Genomic DNA, 14,712 nt, shown 5'->3' on the forward strand with positions numbered 1-14,712 from the left:
AAGCTGTATCTGGACAAGTCTCTAGAGACTCCTCCCCAGTGACCTTGGCTGGTGACAACCTATTCAGACGGGAACAGAACTGTGCTCATTCCACACTTTGAGCTTTTCCCATGGAAATTTGTCATCATCTAACTATAGAATGTCTGTAAATGGAAAACTGAAAATGCTAATAGTAAGCCCTCTCTATTGTGACTTGTATTGGTATTGGTGTTCGGCCCTCTTAGAGAATGCCTGCTGCTTTATATATATATATATACACACACACATATGGGACAGAAAGGGAAGCCTATTATGTCACCTCTTTCTAAAATTTTTTGATGACTTTCTCCTTTCTACATAATAAAGCCTGGGGTTCTTATTCTAATAGGTAAAGCCTGCTGCGAGCTACTTCAAACTACTTTTCCAGTTTTTTCTCTCATCTCATTCCACTCCATCTCCATGCCCACGTCCATCCTAAAGACATGCACATACACACCACACACACACACCACACAGCCTCCAGAAACTCCAATGGTTCTACATTAATTACTTTTTCTCAGGCCCTTTCTGCTCTTCTTTTCTTTCTTTGGGGTACCCTTTGACCATTTCCCTAAGTTACTCTAAGCACTGTTCCAACTGCTCCTCCAAGCCAAGCTCAAATGCCTTCTGTTTCCTGAATGTTCCCTCAACCCCCTATGCTGAATGCCCACCTCAGTTTACCTTTTCCAGGGCCTTGCCTTAGAGTTATCTGTGTACACATCTGTGCTGCGGAAAGGTAGGACCCTGTCCACTCAAGTCTGTATTCCCCGGGGCCTGTCTGGGGTCTTCCATGAAGTAGATACACACTAAATAGCTGAACCACAAGTCCACCATTCTCAAAGAGAAACTGGGGTCAGGGACCCGGGAAGAAACAAAAATGGCTCTACTTTTTACTCCTCCTGATGATTTCAACACTGACTTTGAAATTCTTCCTCTCTGCTCTGGCTTGCAGGCTGCGACAGGCTTCACTACCAGTGACCACTGGCTAAAGCCAGGTGGCAGTGAAGATTCAGACAGTTAGCTGAGTCCTCCAGGCTCCTGGCAAAGTAACTGGAATTGCGGTAAAGCCAGCAGGGAACCCTAGAGCCGCCTCCCAAATTTGAGGTTGGACGTTCTGCTGAGATCCCACCCTTCCGGCCCACCACCCTGTGCTTACTGCTTCCCTCCGGGGTAGGCAGTGCCTTCTGCAGACAGGGCACAACTGAGAAACTCTGGGCACACTATTTCACCCCTAAAGCAGAAAGTGCTGGTTGTGGCCGGGCGCGGTGGCTCAAGCCTGTAATCCCAGCACTTTGGGAGGCCGAGACGGGTGGATCACGAGGTCAGGAGATCGAGACCATCCTAGCCGACACGGTGAAACCCCGTCTCTACTAAAAAATACAGAAAACTAGCCGGGCGAGGTGGCGGGCGCCTGTAGTCCCAGCTACTCGGGAGGCTGAGGCAGGAGAATGGCGTAAACCCGGGAGGCGGAGCTTGCAGTGAGCCGAGATCCGGCCACTGCACTCCAGCCCGGGCGACAGAGCGAGACTCCGTCTCAAAAAAAAAAAAGAAAGAAAGAAAGTGCTGGTTGTTTGGTCCCAAAGCCATTCTTTAATTCCTTGATATCAAAAGCCCTGATTTTTAGTGGGGTAAATGGCCTCCCACAATAAACACTACATTTTCCAACCTCCCTTGCAACTAGGTCTAGCCATGTGACTAAGTTTTAGCTGATGAGTTATAAGTGAAAGCAATGTATGTGACTTTCAGGAATTGTTCTTGAAAAAAGCGAGTGCACTCTTTTTTGCCCCTTCCTCTTGCCTGCTGGCTGGAACGTGGAGGGGATTGCAGAAATTGGACCATAAAGTAGAAGCTAAAGGCCGGGCATGGTGGCTCACGCTTGTAATCCCAGCACTTTGGGAGGCTGAGGCTGGCAGATCACGAGGTCAGGAGATCAAGACCATCCTGGCCAACATGGTGAAATCCCATCTCTACTAAAATTACAAAAAAATTAGCTGGGTATAGTGGCATGTGCCTGTAGTACCAGCTACTCAGGAGGCTGAGGCAGGAGAATCGCTTGAACCTGAGAGGCAGAAGTTGCAGTGAGCCGAGATCATGCCACTGCACTCCAGCCTGGTGACAGAGCACGACCCAGTCTCAAAAAAAAAAAAAAAAAAAAAAGAAGATAGAAGCTAAAGCTGAGATCGACAAAGCAAAAAGGGCTCGGGTCCTTCCACTACATAAAATTGTGTAAGCTCTGAATTGTTTATTCATAAACTTCTTTCACATGAAAGAGAAATATAGTTCTATCCTATTTTAGTTATTATTACCTTAGGTTTTTCTGCCATAGGCATCCAAACCTAAACCAAACGGAAACATTCCTGTGCTCTGATTTCTTCCTGTGAAATTTCCAGTGTCATAGAGTTACTCCAAATGTTAAATGAAAAATCTCTTTTAAAGTGCTCTTTAAACAGACTCCTAAAATTTTAGCTTGACACACAGGCATGGTGGCTCAAGCCTGTAATTCCAGCACTTTGGGAGGGCAAAGTGGGTGAATCACTTGAGCCTAGGAGTTTGAGACCAGCCTGGGCAAAGTGGAAAAACCATACAAAAAATACAATAATTAGCCAGGCATGGTGGCACACACCTGTGGTTCCAGCTTCTCAAGATGCTGAGGTGGGAAGATCACCGGAGCCTGGGAATTCGAGGCTGCAGTGAGCCAAGACTGCCACTGTACTCCAGCCTGGGTGACAGAGTGAGAACTTGTCTCAATAAAAAATAAAAGCAAACATAAATAAATAAATAAATGAAAGACTTGTAAAGTTGCAGCTTGACACCTGGGATGTGATCAGTAAGTATCTTTTATCTAACTCTTTTCTTTTCCAGCTCAGGCTTAAGAGATTTTGCTGTGACTTTTTCCAGGGGGGTTTAACATGCATGTTCTCTCCAAAATTCTTCTCCTGGTTGACTATAAGACACAGCATCTGGTGGAGCTGAAATAGCAACAGCCGTTACTCACGGAGAGCTTGCCACACGCTGGACCATACAGTCACTTTACACGGAAGATCTTACCTCGTTACTGTGACTGCGCAGTGTGAGGTGAACAACACCGTCATTTTGCTGAAGCAGAACCTGAGATTCCAGGGAGTGAAATACTTGCCCAAGGTTACACAGCTCATCATCAGCAGTGCTGGGATTCAAATCTAGGTCTGGTCAGCCCTGGAATCCATGCCTTTGACCACATGGCTGCCTCTGCTGAAGGGCAGAAGACTTGGGGAAGCAGGAAGATTTCCCTGCTGCTCACCCCGCTTCACCTAAACTGACCTCAGGACCCTCCTCCAGCCCCTCCTTCTCCCCCTTTCTCCACAGAGGGCAGAGGTGTGTTCATGAATCTGCTCTCCTCAGGCCCTTGAATTTTGTAAGAAGTGTTGCAGAAAAATGCTTTCACTCGTGGCTGAGTCTGAGGCTTTGTCCTTTCCCTAGTGATTTTGATGCCACTGCGCCACTGCGTGAACATACCTGTGAGATGTGTTATTTTTGTTATAAATAATTTGAAATTATTGGAATGTAAGAATCAGCATTTGGATATAGCCGTTTGAGGGAAGAAGGAGGAAAATTACCCGGTATCGTTAGAGCTGCACCAAAATTGCATTGAGTCAAACTTGCCACCAAGAGCCCAACAGTCACCATGATGCTGAGCACGGAAGGCAGGGAGGGGTTCGTGGTGAAGGTCAGTGCCCTACCCTGGTCCTGCTCAGCCGATGAAGTGATGCGCTTCTTCTCTGATCGCAAGATCCAAAATGGCACATCAGGTATTCGTTTCATCTACGCCAGAGGAGGCAGACCGAGTGGTGAAGCATTTGTTGAACTTGAATCTGAAGAGGAAGTGAACTTGGCTTTGAAGAAGGACAGAGAAACCATGGGACACAGATACGCTGAAGTATTCAAGTCTAACAGTGTTGAAATGGACTAGGTGTTAAAGCATACAGGTCTGAATAGCCCTGATATTGCCAACAATGGCTTCGTCCGGCTTAGAGGACTCCCATTTGGCTGTAGCAACGAAGAGATTGTTCAGTTCTTTTCAGGGTTGGAAATTGTGCCCAATGGGATGACACTGCCAGTGGACTTTCAGGGGCGAAGCACAGGGGAAGCCTTTGTGCAGTTTGCTTCGCAGGAGATAGCTGAGAAGGCCTTAAAGAAACACAAGGAAAGAATAGGGCACAGGTACATTGAGATCTTCAAGAGTAGCCGAGCTGAAGTTCAAACCCACTATGATCCCCCCTCGAAAGTTCATGGCTATGCAGCGGCCAGGTCCCTATGATAGGCGGGGGCTGGCAGAGGGTATAATAGCATTGGCAGGGGAGCTGGTTTTGAAAGGATGAGGTGTGGTGCCTATGGTGGAGGGCGTGGAGGCTATGATGACTATGGTGGCTATAATTATGGATATGGCTTTGGGTCTGATAGATTTGGAAGAGACCTCAATTTTTTTTTTGAGGAATGTCTGATCATAGATATGGAGATGGTGGGTCCAGTTTCCAGAGCACCACAGGGCACTGTGTACACATGAGGGGGTTACCTTACAGAGCCACTGAGAATGATATTTATAATTTCTTCTCACCTCTTCATCCCATGAGAGTACATATTGAAATTGGACCCGATGGCAGAGTTACTGGTGAGGCAGATGTTGAATTTGCTACTCATGAAGATGCTGTGGCAGCTATGGCAAAAGACAAAGCTAATATGCAACATAGATATGTGGAACTCTTCTTAAATTCTACTGCAGGAACAAGTAGGGGTGCTTACGATCACAGCTATGTAGAACTTGTTTTAAATTCTACAGCAGAGGCAAGTGGTAGAGCTTATGGTAGCCAAATGATGGGAGGGATGCGCTTATCCAACCAGTCTAGTTATGGAGGTCCTGCTAGCCAGCAGTTGAGTGGTGGTTATGGAGGTGGTTATGGTGGTCAGAGCAGTATGAGTGGAAATGACCAAGTTCTGCAGGAAAACTCCAGTGACTATCAGTCAAACCTTGCTTAGGTAGAGAAGGAGCACCAAACAGCTACTCCATATATAAAAGCTGTACATTTGTGGGAGTTGAATAGAATGGGAGGGATGTCTAGTATATCCAGTATGATTGGTAAATGGGAAAGATAATTGATTCTGATCACTCTTGGTCAGCTTCTCTTTCTTTATCTTTCTCCTTTTTTAAGAAAACAAGAGTTAAGTTTAACAGTTTTGCATTACAGGCTTATGATTCATGCTTAATGTAAAGTGGAAGTTGAGATTATTGTAAAACTTCAAGCTCAGCAATTTTGAACACTGAAACATTCATCTGGGACATAATAACAAAGTTCAGTATTGACCATAACTGTTAAAACAATTTTTAGCTTTCCTCAAGTTAGTTATGTTGTAGGAGTGTACCTAAGCAGTAAGCATATTTAGGTTAATGCAGTTTCACTTATGTTAAATGTTGCTGTTATACCCCAAATACACTGAAAACTTCGGATGCATGTTGAGAAACATGCTTTTCTGTAAAACTCAAATATAGGAGCTGTGTCTACGATTCAAAGTGAAAACATTTGGCATGTTTGTTAATTCTAGCTTTTTGGTTTAATATCCTGTAAGGCACGTGAGTGTACACTTTTTTTTTTCTTTTTTTTTTAAGGATACGGGACAATTTTAAGATGTAATACCAATACTTCAGAAGTGTGGTCATATAGTTTATATGAAATTCTGAGGCTTTGGTTTAAATCTTTCCTTGTATTGTGATTTCCATTTAGATGCGTTGTACTAAGTGAAACTTGTTAAATAAATCTTCCTTTTAAAAACTGGAAAAAAATAAAGAATCAGCATTTGGAAAGTTTATGTAACAGGATATTAAATTGAAGCTTTGATGAGGCACAAAACACAGTATGTTTATAATCCCAGACTAAGGAGTCAAATCTCCATGTTTGCTTCAAAGGAAAATTCAGAGAACCTGCTCCATAACTGTTCAATCTTCTCACCACTCAGAGAATAAAAAAGGGCCAAGAGCGCCAGGTGTGGTGGCTCACACCTGTAATCCCAGCAATTTGGGTGGCCAGGGTGGGTGGATCACTTGAGGTCAGGAGTTCGAGACCAGCTGGGCCAACATGGCAAAGTCCTAGCTCTACTAAAAACACAAAAATTAGCTGGGCATCGTCGCATATGCCAGTAATCCCAACTACTTGGGAGGCTGAGGCACAAGAATCACTTGAACCCAGGAGGCAGAGGTTGCAGTGAGCTGAGCTCACACCACTGCACTCCAGCCTGCGTGATGAAGTGAGACTCTGTCTCAAAAAAAAAAAAAAAAAAAAAAAGGCCAAGAGGGTGGCAAGGAGAGAGGATTCCATGAAGAGGATTTATCTGGAGAACGCTGTGCTATGGGCCCATCCCCTCTATTCCCTGAGGCACAGAAGATTGCCTGCTTCCTTGGCCCCCAAAGAGCTTCATATACTACCCCTATAATGGGGGAGAAAGGCCTGACTCCCACCTGGGATCCCACAGGATGAGAGCTGGACTGACCTCCCGCTTTGGAAGCCGGGTCAGCAGATTGCTGTTTTGGCAGGGCCAGCCAGCACCCCTGGTTTGTTGGGGTGAGGGCTGTGCAGTGTTGTAAAGATGGACTATAAGGAAAGATACCCTGGCTTGGGTCATCATAGATGTTGTCCTAAGGGCCTCCTGCAGTGGCTGAGAGATCCCCACAGCAAGAAGTTGGAGGTAAATGCTTGGGACTAAAGAAGGAATGCCAGCAACCCCTCAAAACAGAGATGCCCTGACTTGGGTCCAACAGCGCTGCTGAGGGCGGTTCTGTTCCCCTGGTGGGGAACCTGAGAATTGCTCATGAAAGTGCCCCAAGAGATGGAGGACCAGAGGCAGTAAAAGGTGAGGCCAGCTAATGACAATCCCCGTTGAAGTGAGACTTTTCCCCTCTTCCCTCCCCACAGGCCAGCCCCACTTGGGAGAAGCCAATCAGACCACCACCCAGTCCTCCACAGTCAGCTCCCAGCCCTCTGCAGGCCCTCTGCAGGGTTTGACATCTTATCGGGATCCGAGTTTTGATTGCTCTCTTAGGCTGGACTTTCTAATTGCTGAATTAAGTCAGTATTTGCTGCTTTAAAAAGCCCTGGAATTGTCCCTTACCTAAGAGTAAGCAAAACATCTTGGGGCCTGCTTGGAGTTCTCATCCAACAGCAGGGAGAGATCACCAATAGTAAACACGACATTAAGGAACATGAAGGCACGGTGGGAGACTGTAAATAAAGACAGGAGTTGATGACTTTAGGACTCTGCTTGTGCAACATGCCGGCAACTCTTGTTTATATGTGGATTCTTGCACAAACACAGCAGCATGGCAGTAAATCAGGAGAGCCTCCAGTGTCACATCAGAGGGAGCCACTTTGAGTTTGAGATGACAGGAGGAATGTGCCTGCCCAAGTCAGGAGAGGAGGTAGATCCTCTGTAAGGGGAGAGGATCCTCTTTTGTCCATTTTTCCTTTGGGCCAAGTTTGTTCCAAGACACAAGGAGGTCCGGCAAGGAGCCTCTGTAGCTGCTGGTGGCTATACCCAGGCTCCTTCAGAAGCAGACCTGGGGGCGGAGGTTCACACCTTGTAATCCCAGCACTTTGGGAGGCAGAGGCGGGTGGATCAGTAGAGATCAGGAGTTTGAGACCAGCCTGGCCAACATGGTGAAACCCCGTCTCTACCCAAAACATAAAACATTAGCCAGGCAAGGTGGCACTCACCGGTAATCCCAGCTACTCGGAGGCTGAGGCAGGATAATCGCTTGAACCCAGAATCCAGAGGTTGCAGTGAGCCGAGATTGCACCACTGCACTCCAGCCTGGGCGACACAGTGAGAGTCTGTCTCAAAAAAAGAAAAAAGAAGCAGACCTGGGCCAATAATCTTGAAGTCACTGACATAATAGTCCTGAGAGCATTCGAGGTTATGACCTGGGAACTTCAAAGTGTTCACTGAGGTCCCTCCTGTAGCGCTTACCAGAGTTTCCCCCCTTGGAGGACTGCATATTCCTTCCTTCTCTGTCGGGGATAAATCCATCCTTTCCTTGGAGAGAGGAACCCTATGCCTCTGAATTGCATTCAGGGAAGGATCATAAAAGGAATCACTGTTCTTCCCAAATGCCTTGACTTGTAGCTGTCTCGTTGTCTCTGTTATACATGAAACACTTCCATCTGGGCTGCCACTATGACTCCCACCATCAGGTGGCTCCTGGGACTCATTTGGACAGGGCATCTGGACAGGTGTGAGCAACACATTTATCTCACCTGAAACAGAGAATCTTCTAAATGTTAGGTTAAAATAAAATGGAAATAAACTGGGAGAAAACAATCTACCCACGGAAGGAGCTTCAGAGCACAGGGCTGCTATGCGGCAATCACCAGCCTCTGGTCATACATTGACTGCACTGCAGCCACAGCTCCCGGAGACCTGGCTCCTCACTGTATTTCAATAATCCTGAAGGACCCCACCCCAAGCCCAGTTTTTAGTCCAGCAGGACAGAGTTTGGGAAAGGAGGAACGAGTCCACGCTCCTCCCAGTTTAGATAATAGAGTTGCTTGCATACTCTTCTGGGAAGGCAGTATTTTTAAAGTAGAGAAAAGACTCTAACTGAGATGTCCATCCACAAGTATCAGTCTTTCAGTCTGTCTCATCATTTTAAGTGACTACGTTTATTCATTCAACAGACATCTACCGAGCACCTGCTGGCCAGGCTGGGTTAGGCACTGTAGGTCTGGAAATAAATAAGGCACAGCTTTTGCCTCTAAGGCAGTGGTCCCCAAACTTTTTGGCACCAGGGACGGGTTTTGTGAAAGATAATTTTCCAAATTTTTTCACGGATAGCAAGGTGGGATGGGGGGATGTTTTGGGATGAAAACTGTTCCACCTCAGATCATTACGCGTGAGTTAGATTCTCACAAGGAGCGGGCAACCCAGATCCCCCGCATGCGCAGTTCACAGTAGGGTTTGCTCCTGTGAGAATCTACTGTCACTGTTGATTTGACAGGAGGTGGAGCTCAGGTGGTAATGCTTGCTGTCTTGCCTGCCACTCACTGCCTGCTGTGTGTCCCAGTTCCTAACAGGCCACGGACCGGACCCCTGCACTGAGTTGCTCACAATCTAATGGGCCAGACGGTTGTGTACAGAGAAGGTCTGCAAGAGAATGTAGCACACTGGGATCCCCAGAAAACTGTCTCTGAGACAGAATTGGGCATCCAGCCTGCCCTTGGGGTCAACATCTGTGGAAGGAAGGAGGATGAAGCAGGGTGGGTAGAAATGCTAAGCTGTGATACAGGCTTGATGAAGGCAACCCCACAGGAGCTCCGTCCCTTCAGGATTGTGCTGGGTTAGACACAGATAGCCTTCGCATGCTACACTGATTCATCACTGGATGTGGGCCACCAGACAGGAGCCTGACGTGGGCAGCTGGGGGCATCCTTGAGGAGCTGACAGCCAAAGGCCATCTACCAACAGCACTTCTAGCAACGGGGGCAACAAGTTCTGCAATGAAGGAGGATTCAGGTGGTGCAGTGCAGGGCCCACCTGCCAGGCGAAGTGCCCTAGAGAAGGAGGAACAATCAGCTGCTGCGAAGACTCATGAAGCATCTTAGAGGATGAGAAGAGCTTTCCAGGCAGGAAAAGAGGGAAGTAAATTTGAGCTAAGGTGCATATGGACTACCGCCGCCTGGTGGGCGAAGAGTGGCATCCTGAGGGGCAAGTAAAAGAACACAATTCATTCCTCACCCCGCCATACACTGGCTGCACTGCAGACACAGCGGTGTCCACCATGAAGACTTGACTCCATCCCCTTTCCTGAATCCAGGAAGCCCCGGCATGTTCCCGAAATACTCGATGAGCATAACGGTGTGGATAAACATTTAGTCAACTGATGTGGCCAGAAAGAAATCCAATCATGATCAGCTGGTGAGCAACTCAATAGGAGTTTTAAATTGGCAAATATTTAGTTGTTAATAAACACCAGCACCTGCCTGTCTGGCTCCCTGACTTCCTTCCCAGAAGTCTGGAGGCTGCAGTGCGTGTGGAGGAAAGGGCAAGTGCTTTAAATTAAACAGACCCAGAACCCAGGCCTGACTCAGCTGCTCATTTTCTGTGTGATCTTGGCCCAGTCACTTCAGCTGTCTTCAAACTTCAGTCTCTCAAATGTAAAACAGCTGACACTTCCCAGGGTGCTTGTGAGACTCAAATGAAAGAGCATATATACAACTCCACTGTATATACTGGGTCCCTGCTACCAATTTGCTGCCTTGGGCAACTCACTAGAACTGTAGGAAATGACTTCAACCTGCTTTAAGGTCACTGTTGCTCTCTGCCACTCTTTCTTGAAATATATCATTACAGTCAGTGTGAGCCTGAGGACACTTTTCTGTTCTCATAGTCTTTCCAGACAAAGCCATGAGCCAGTAATGAGCGGAGACTGGGAAATAAGTGGCCTCATTCTTTCTCTTCTTGCTAGCTCTAGACTGGGGTTAGAGATGGTTGCTTAGCGACAGTATTCATTCATCTGAGGGATGGACAGGCCCAGGACTGCCCCTTCCCATCTGGGAGGAAATGCTACCAAGCCAATCAGAGCTCTTGTTTCTGAAGAGTATTTGGGTCATTTTTCCTGAAAGGGATTTTATTCTAAAGGAGGTAAATTGGAGACCTTTCTCAGATGGTAATTTTTGCCGAGATGAAAGAAGAGCTATGAGACGTGGGCCTGGGGGCGGGGTGGATGGGAGCTACAATCTGGGGCTCCTGCCCACTCTTTTCATGAAGCTGATTATTCAGAACAGAGGCAGGATGACCAAAGAGGGGCTGCACAAATGGGGCCTCTGTTTTATGCTTGGCAGGGAGAGCTGTGACCTCTTTTCTCCTTTTAAGTCTTTCTAAGCCCAAGCCATTGTGCTGACACCATAATGGGAACTAGGCTCCCGAGCCTCTCAGAACTGAAGGTGAAAGAGGTGAGTCAGAGCACCCTAAATTACAATGGCATTGCAGTGCCCTGGGAGGTCGGAATTTCTGGACTGTTCCCAGTGAGCTGGCTGCTCTGGCCTCCCAAAGATGGATGGGCTCCCGCACTCTCCGAAGGGGACATACTGCTTATTTCTTCAGCCTACAACCTAGATTCCAATTGCTTTTGCAGGTGGAAAGCACTGAGCAGTGAGGCCCTGATGGTCAGATTTTCCATTAAAAGATGGAAAGGCATGAGCTATGACATTTCAAGAAAATATTATTTCCTCACTAAGCAGCTTCACATGCTTTTCAAGGTGGAAAACAATGAAAGAAGCAGAGCTAGTCACATGAGTCTGCTCCTTTCAAATTCATCTCACAGCACAGGGTTCCAGTAAGAGGAGAACTCTTTTTAAGATTGACAAACAGAAGAAAGCAACTTTCCGTGAACTCATTAAAAAACAACAACCATAAATTTTTCAGACCAGGTGCGGGTGGTTCACGCCTATAATCCCAGCACTTGGGGAGACCAAGGCAGGCGAATTGCTTGAGCCCAGGGGTTCAAGACCAGCCTGGTCAACATGGCGAAACCCACCTCTACAAAAAATTCAAAACTTAGCCAGGCTTGGTGGCACATGCCTGAAGTCCCAGCTACTCGGAAGGCTGAGACAGGAAAATTGTTTGAGCCTGGGAGCCAGAGATTGCAGTGAACCAAGATAGCATCACTGCATTCCAGCCTGGGCAACAGAGTGAAAAGCATTCAATTGTGCAGTGAAATCCTGCTTTGAAGATAGATGGAAAGAGCACTGGGAGACGTTCCGGTGGTGGTTCTGGCCACAACAGTGCTGCCCTCCAGCAAGCCTGGATCGGGCACTTCTGCCTCCTCCCATACGGGAACAGAATTTACACTCAGCCCTGGTAGCCAGTCTATCGGTCAGTACCGCGTGAGGTGAACTCTCCTGAAGTCACAGCTGCTGTGTAAGCCCTTTGTTGTTGTTGTTGTTGTTGTTGTTGTTGTTGTTGTTAAATGCTCAATGGCTAGCCATGCAAAAATCAAAGAATAATTTGTAGGAGTGTTGAGCCTTTTCTAGTTTCCTTCTCCTACTATCCAGAAATCTAAAATGCCTTCTTGAGGAATTCCCCTCTACTCCATTCTTACAAATGCCAGGGAGAAAAACAGCGTCAGGGAGAAATAAGATCGCTGCCAGGTGTCAATGACCTCGACAGCCCACAGCAAGAAAGGAAAGCCCTCTTCTACAAACTGTGGGCCAGAGTCGGAAATGAGGAGAGTGAGTCATTACTTCAGTCCGGTAGTTTAGAGACCTGAGGCCTGCTATGTTTGTAGTATTATTGATCTGTTAGGGAACCCCATTAGCATGGACCATCCACAACTCCAGTCGTCTGAGATTCTCCCTCCACGGGCTTGAATCCCTCTGTGGAAGCAAGGGAAGACCGCATGCGTCTAACTGTTCTGGTTTTGCTCTTTTGGGTGCAACAAACAGATCACAGTGACTCAAAAAGTATGGAGGTTTATTATGAGGACTGCACAGAAACCCAGGAAAAGAAACTAAAATTCAGAAAACATTCTCAGCTATTCTTTTTCTGCCCTTCTACCTTTTGCCGTGTTCTTTCCCTCTGCTCAGTCTTATTTGTGCCTCTTCGCTGATGCTTGCTTAGGGTTTCACTTCCCTGTAACTTTTGATGCCAGGAACATGGACCTGGCATGGTCCCAGCTTTATCTGCTTCTGAATGTCCCCTCTTTTGAGTTGGTTCCTAGTAATTTTATCCTCTTGATATTTTTAGTTGCATTCCTAGACAAGTTTATCATTTTGAACTAGGTCATGTCATAAGTTACTGGATGGCCTATATATCACCCTAGGTCAACAGCACATCCCAGGTCATTTCTTATGGCTGGAGAAGGGCCCTGGGGAGGGAGGGAGGGCGGAAAAGAGGATCCATGTAGCAGAGATGCTGAAAGGGGGACCCTTCAGCAGAAGTGCCTGAGGTATGGTGTTTAGTGTAGGGTCACCCCTTGGCTCTGGCTGACCGAGACAGCCCCAGTGTTTGGCAATCTCTATTGGAGAGGCAGACTTACTGAGAAACTCTTTTATTAATATTTTGCGTGAAATCTGTTTCATACTCAAGGTGACAGACATAGATGAACTGTGAAGTACTTTCAATAATCAGTGAATTTCAGGTGTTTGTGAAGGACCAGATCTAAGCAAGGTGCTGGGTATGTGAAATCACACAGAAATTAATAGGCTTAGCAGGGTGTTTAGCTTTTGACCCAAAAGTCCTGGTCCTACAGGGTGGAACTCTTTATGTCTGCTTTAAATACAAGGAAATTCAGGGTACTAAGAAGATCTCTGGGTCAGGATCCAGGGAGAGGGACTGTAGCCTTGTCAAAGCCAAGGGTCTGACTATAGGAGAACTTCTCCCTGTCTCCATCACTCTGCTGTGCTGGAGAGCTGTGGACTGGCTGAGACACGGGCTTGAGGCCCCTCCACCTCACCACTCTTCCCACTCATGCAGGCCATGCACCTTCCTCAGATTATTTCATCTGTTCCTGAAAAAAGGGAGGTTTGACTACGATCGTTTGTTCTGGCAGAAAAATCACATTTGGGCACTTTAAGTCTCCACTTCCTTGTAACAGTTATGCTCTCAAGAACCTCAGCCCAAACCAGGAAGGAGGATCTTTGTGTTTCCTAGGAGAAGAGAAAGATCTTTGTAATAGGCCATCACTGATGGGGGACTGAGAGTTCCAGAAACTGCAGTGACCATCCTGCATGGGATGAAAGCAGTGGTGTCAGGTTCAAGCTTGCTTGAGAGAGGAAAGTGATTCTTTGCTGGGGAAAACTAATTAACTAGATGCCTTGAAAAGGCAACTCGTTTGAAACTGAAGGGCCTTCCATTTAGGAAGAGTTCCTACCTATTTTATTATTCTTTGTCACTTTTTTTTTTTTTTTTTTTTTTTGGTGATGAAAATCTCGCTCTGTAACCCAGGCTGGAGTGCAGTGGTGTGATCTCGGCTCACTGCAACCTCTGCCTTCCAGGTTCAAGCAATTATCCTACCTCAGCCACCTGAGGATCGCTGGGATTACAGGTGCCAGCCACCACACCCAGCTAGTTTTTGTATTTTCAGTAGAGACAGGGTTCACCAGGTTGGCCAGGCTAGTCGCGAACTCCTGACCCCTCAGGTGATCCATCCACCTCGGTCTCCCAAGGTGCTGGGATTACAGGCATGAGTCACCGCCCTGAGCCTCTTTGTTACATTATTTTAAATAATCAGTGACAACTTTTAAACCCAGTGTTTAAAAAATAATAGTCAGGGCCTGGCACAGTGACTCAAGCCTGTTATCCCAGCACTTTGGGAGGCTTATGCAGGAGGATCACTTGAGGCCAGGAGTTCGAGACCAGCTTAGCAAGACAGTGAGACCCCATCTCTATAAAATAAAATAAAATTAAAAAGTAATGATCCCAGTGTAGTGGCACATGCCTGTAGTCTTAGTTGCTCAGGAGGCTGAGGCAGGAGGATTGCTTGAGCCCAGGAGTTCAAGGCTGCAGTGAGCTATGATCTCACTACATTTGACATTTATTTTCAGGACCCAAGCATTTAAAAATTATCTTAAGATATTCCTTCTGATGAGCTTAAGGTACCTGCAGATTTCCACATCTTTACTGGCATAAAACACCTTTTTTAAAACCAAATTTTGGTTCTTCTGTTAAATATAA

The 14,712-nt window shown here is 46.7% G+C and overlaps 1 pseudogene; it reads left to right on the forward strand.

Annotated features, from left to right (window-relative positions):
- Positions 1–3,336: 3,336 nt before the first annotated feature.
- LOC105485424 (heterogeneous nuclear ribonucleoprotein H2-like) lies at positions 3,337–5,677 on the forward strand (annotated as a pseudogene).
- The last annotated feature ends 9,035 nt before the right edge of the window (positions 5,678–14,712 follow it).

The sequence above is a fragment of the Macaca nemestrina genome, chromosome 1, assembly GCF_043159975.1.
Source record: "Macaca nemestrina isolate mMacNem1 chromosome 1, mMacNem.hap1, whole genome shotgun sequence".
Classification (NCBI taxonomy): Eukaryota; Metazoa; Chordata; class Mammalia; order Primates; family Cercopithecidae; genus Macaca; species Macaca nemestrina.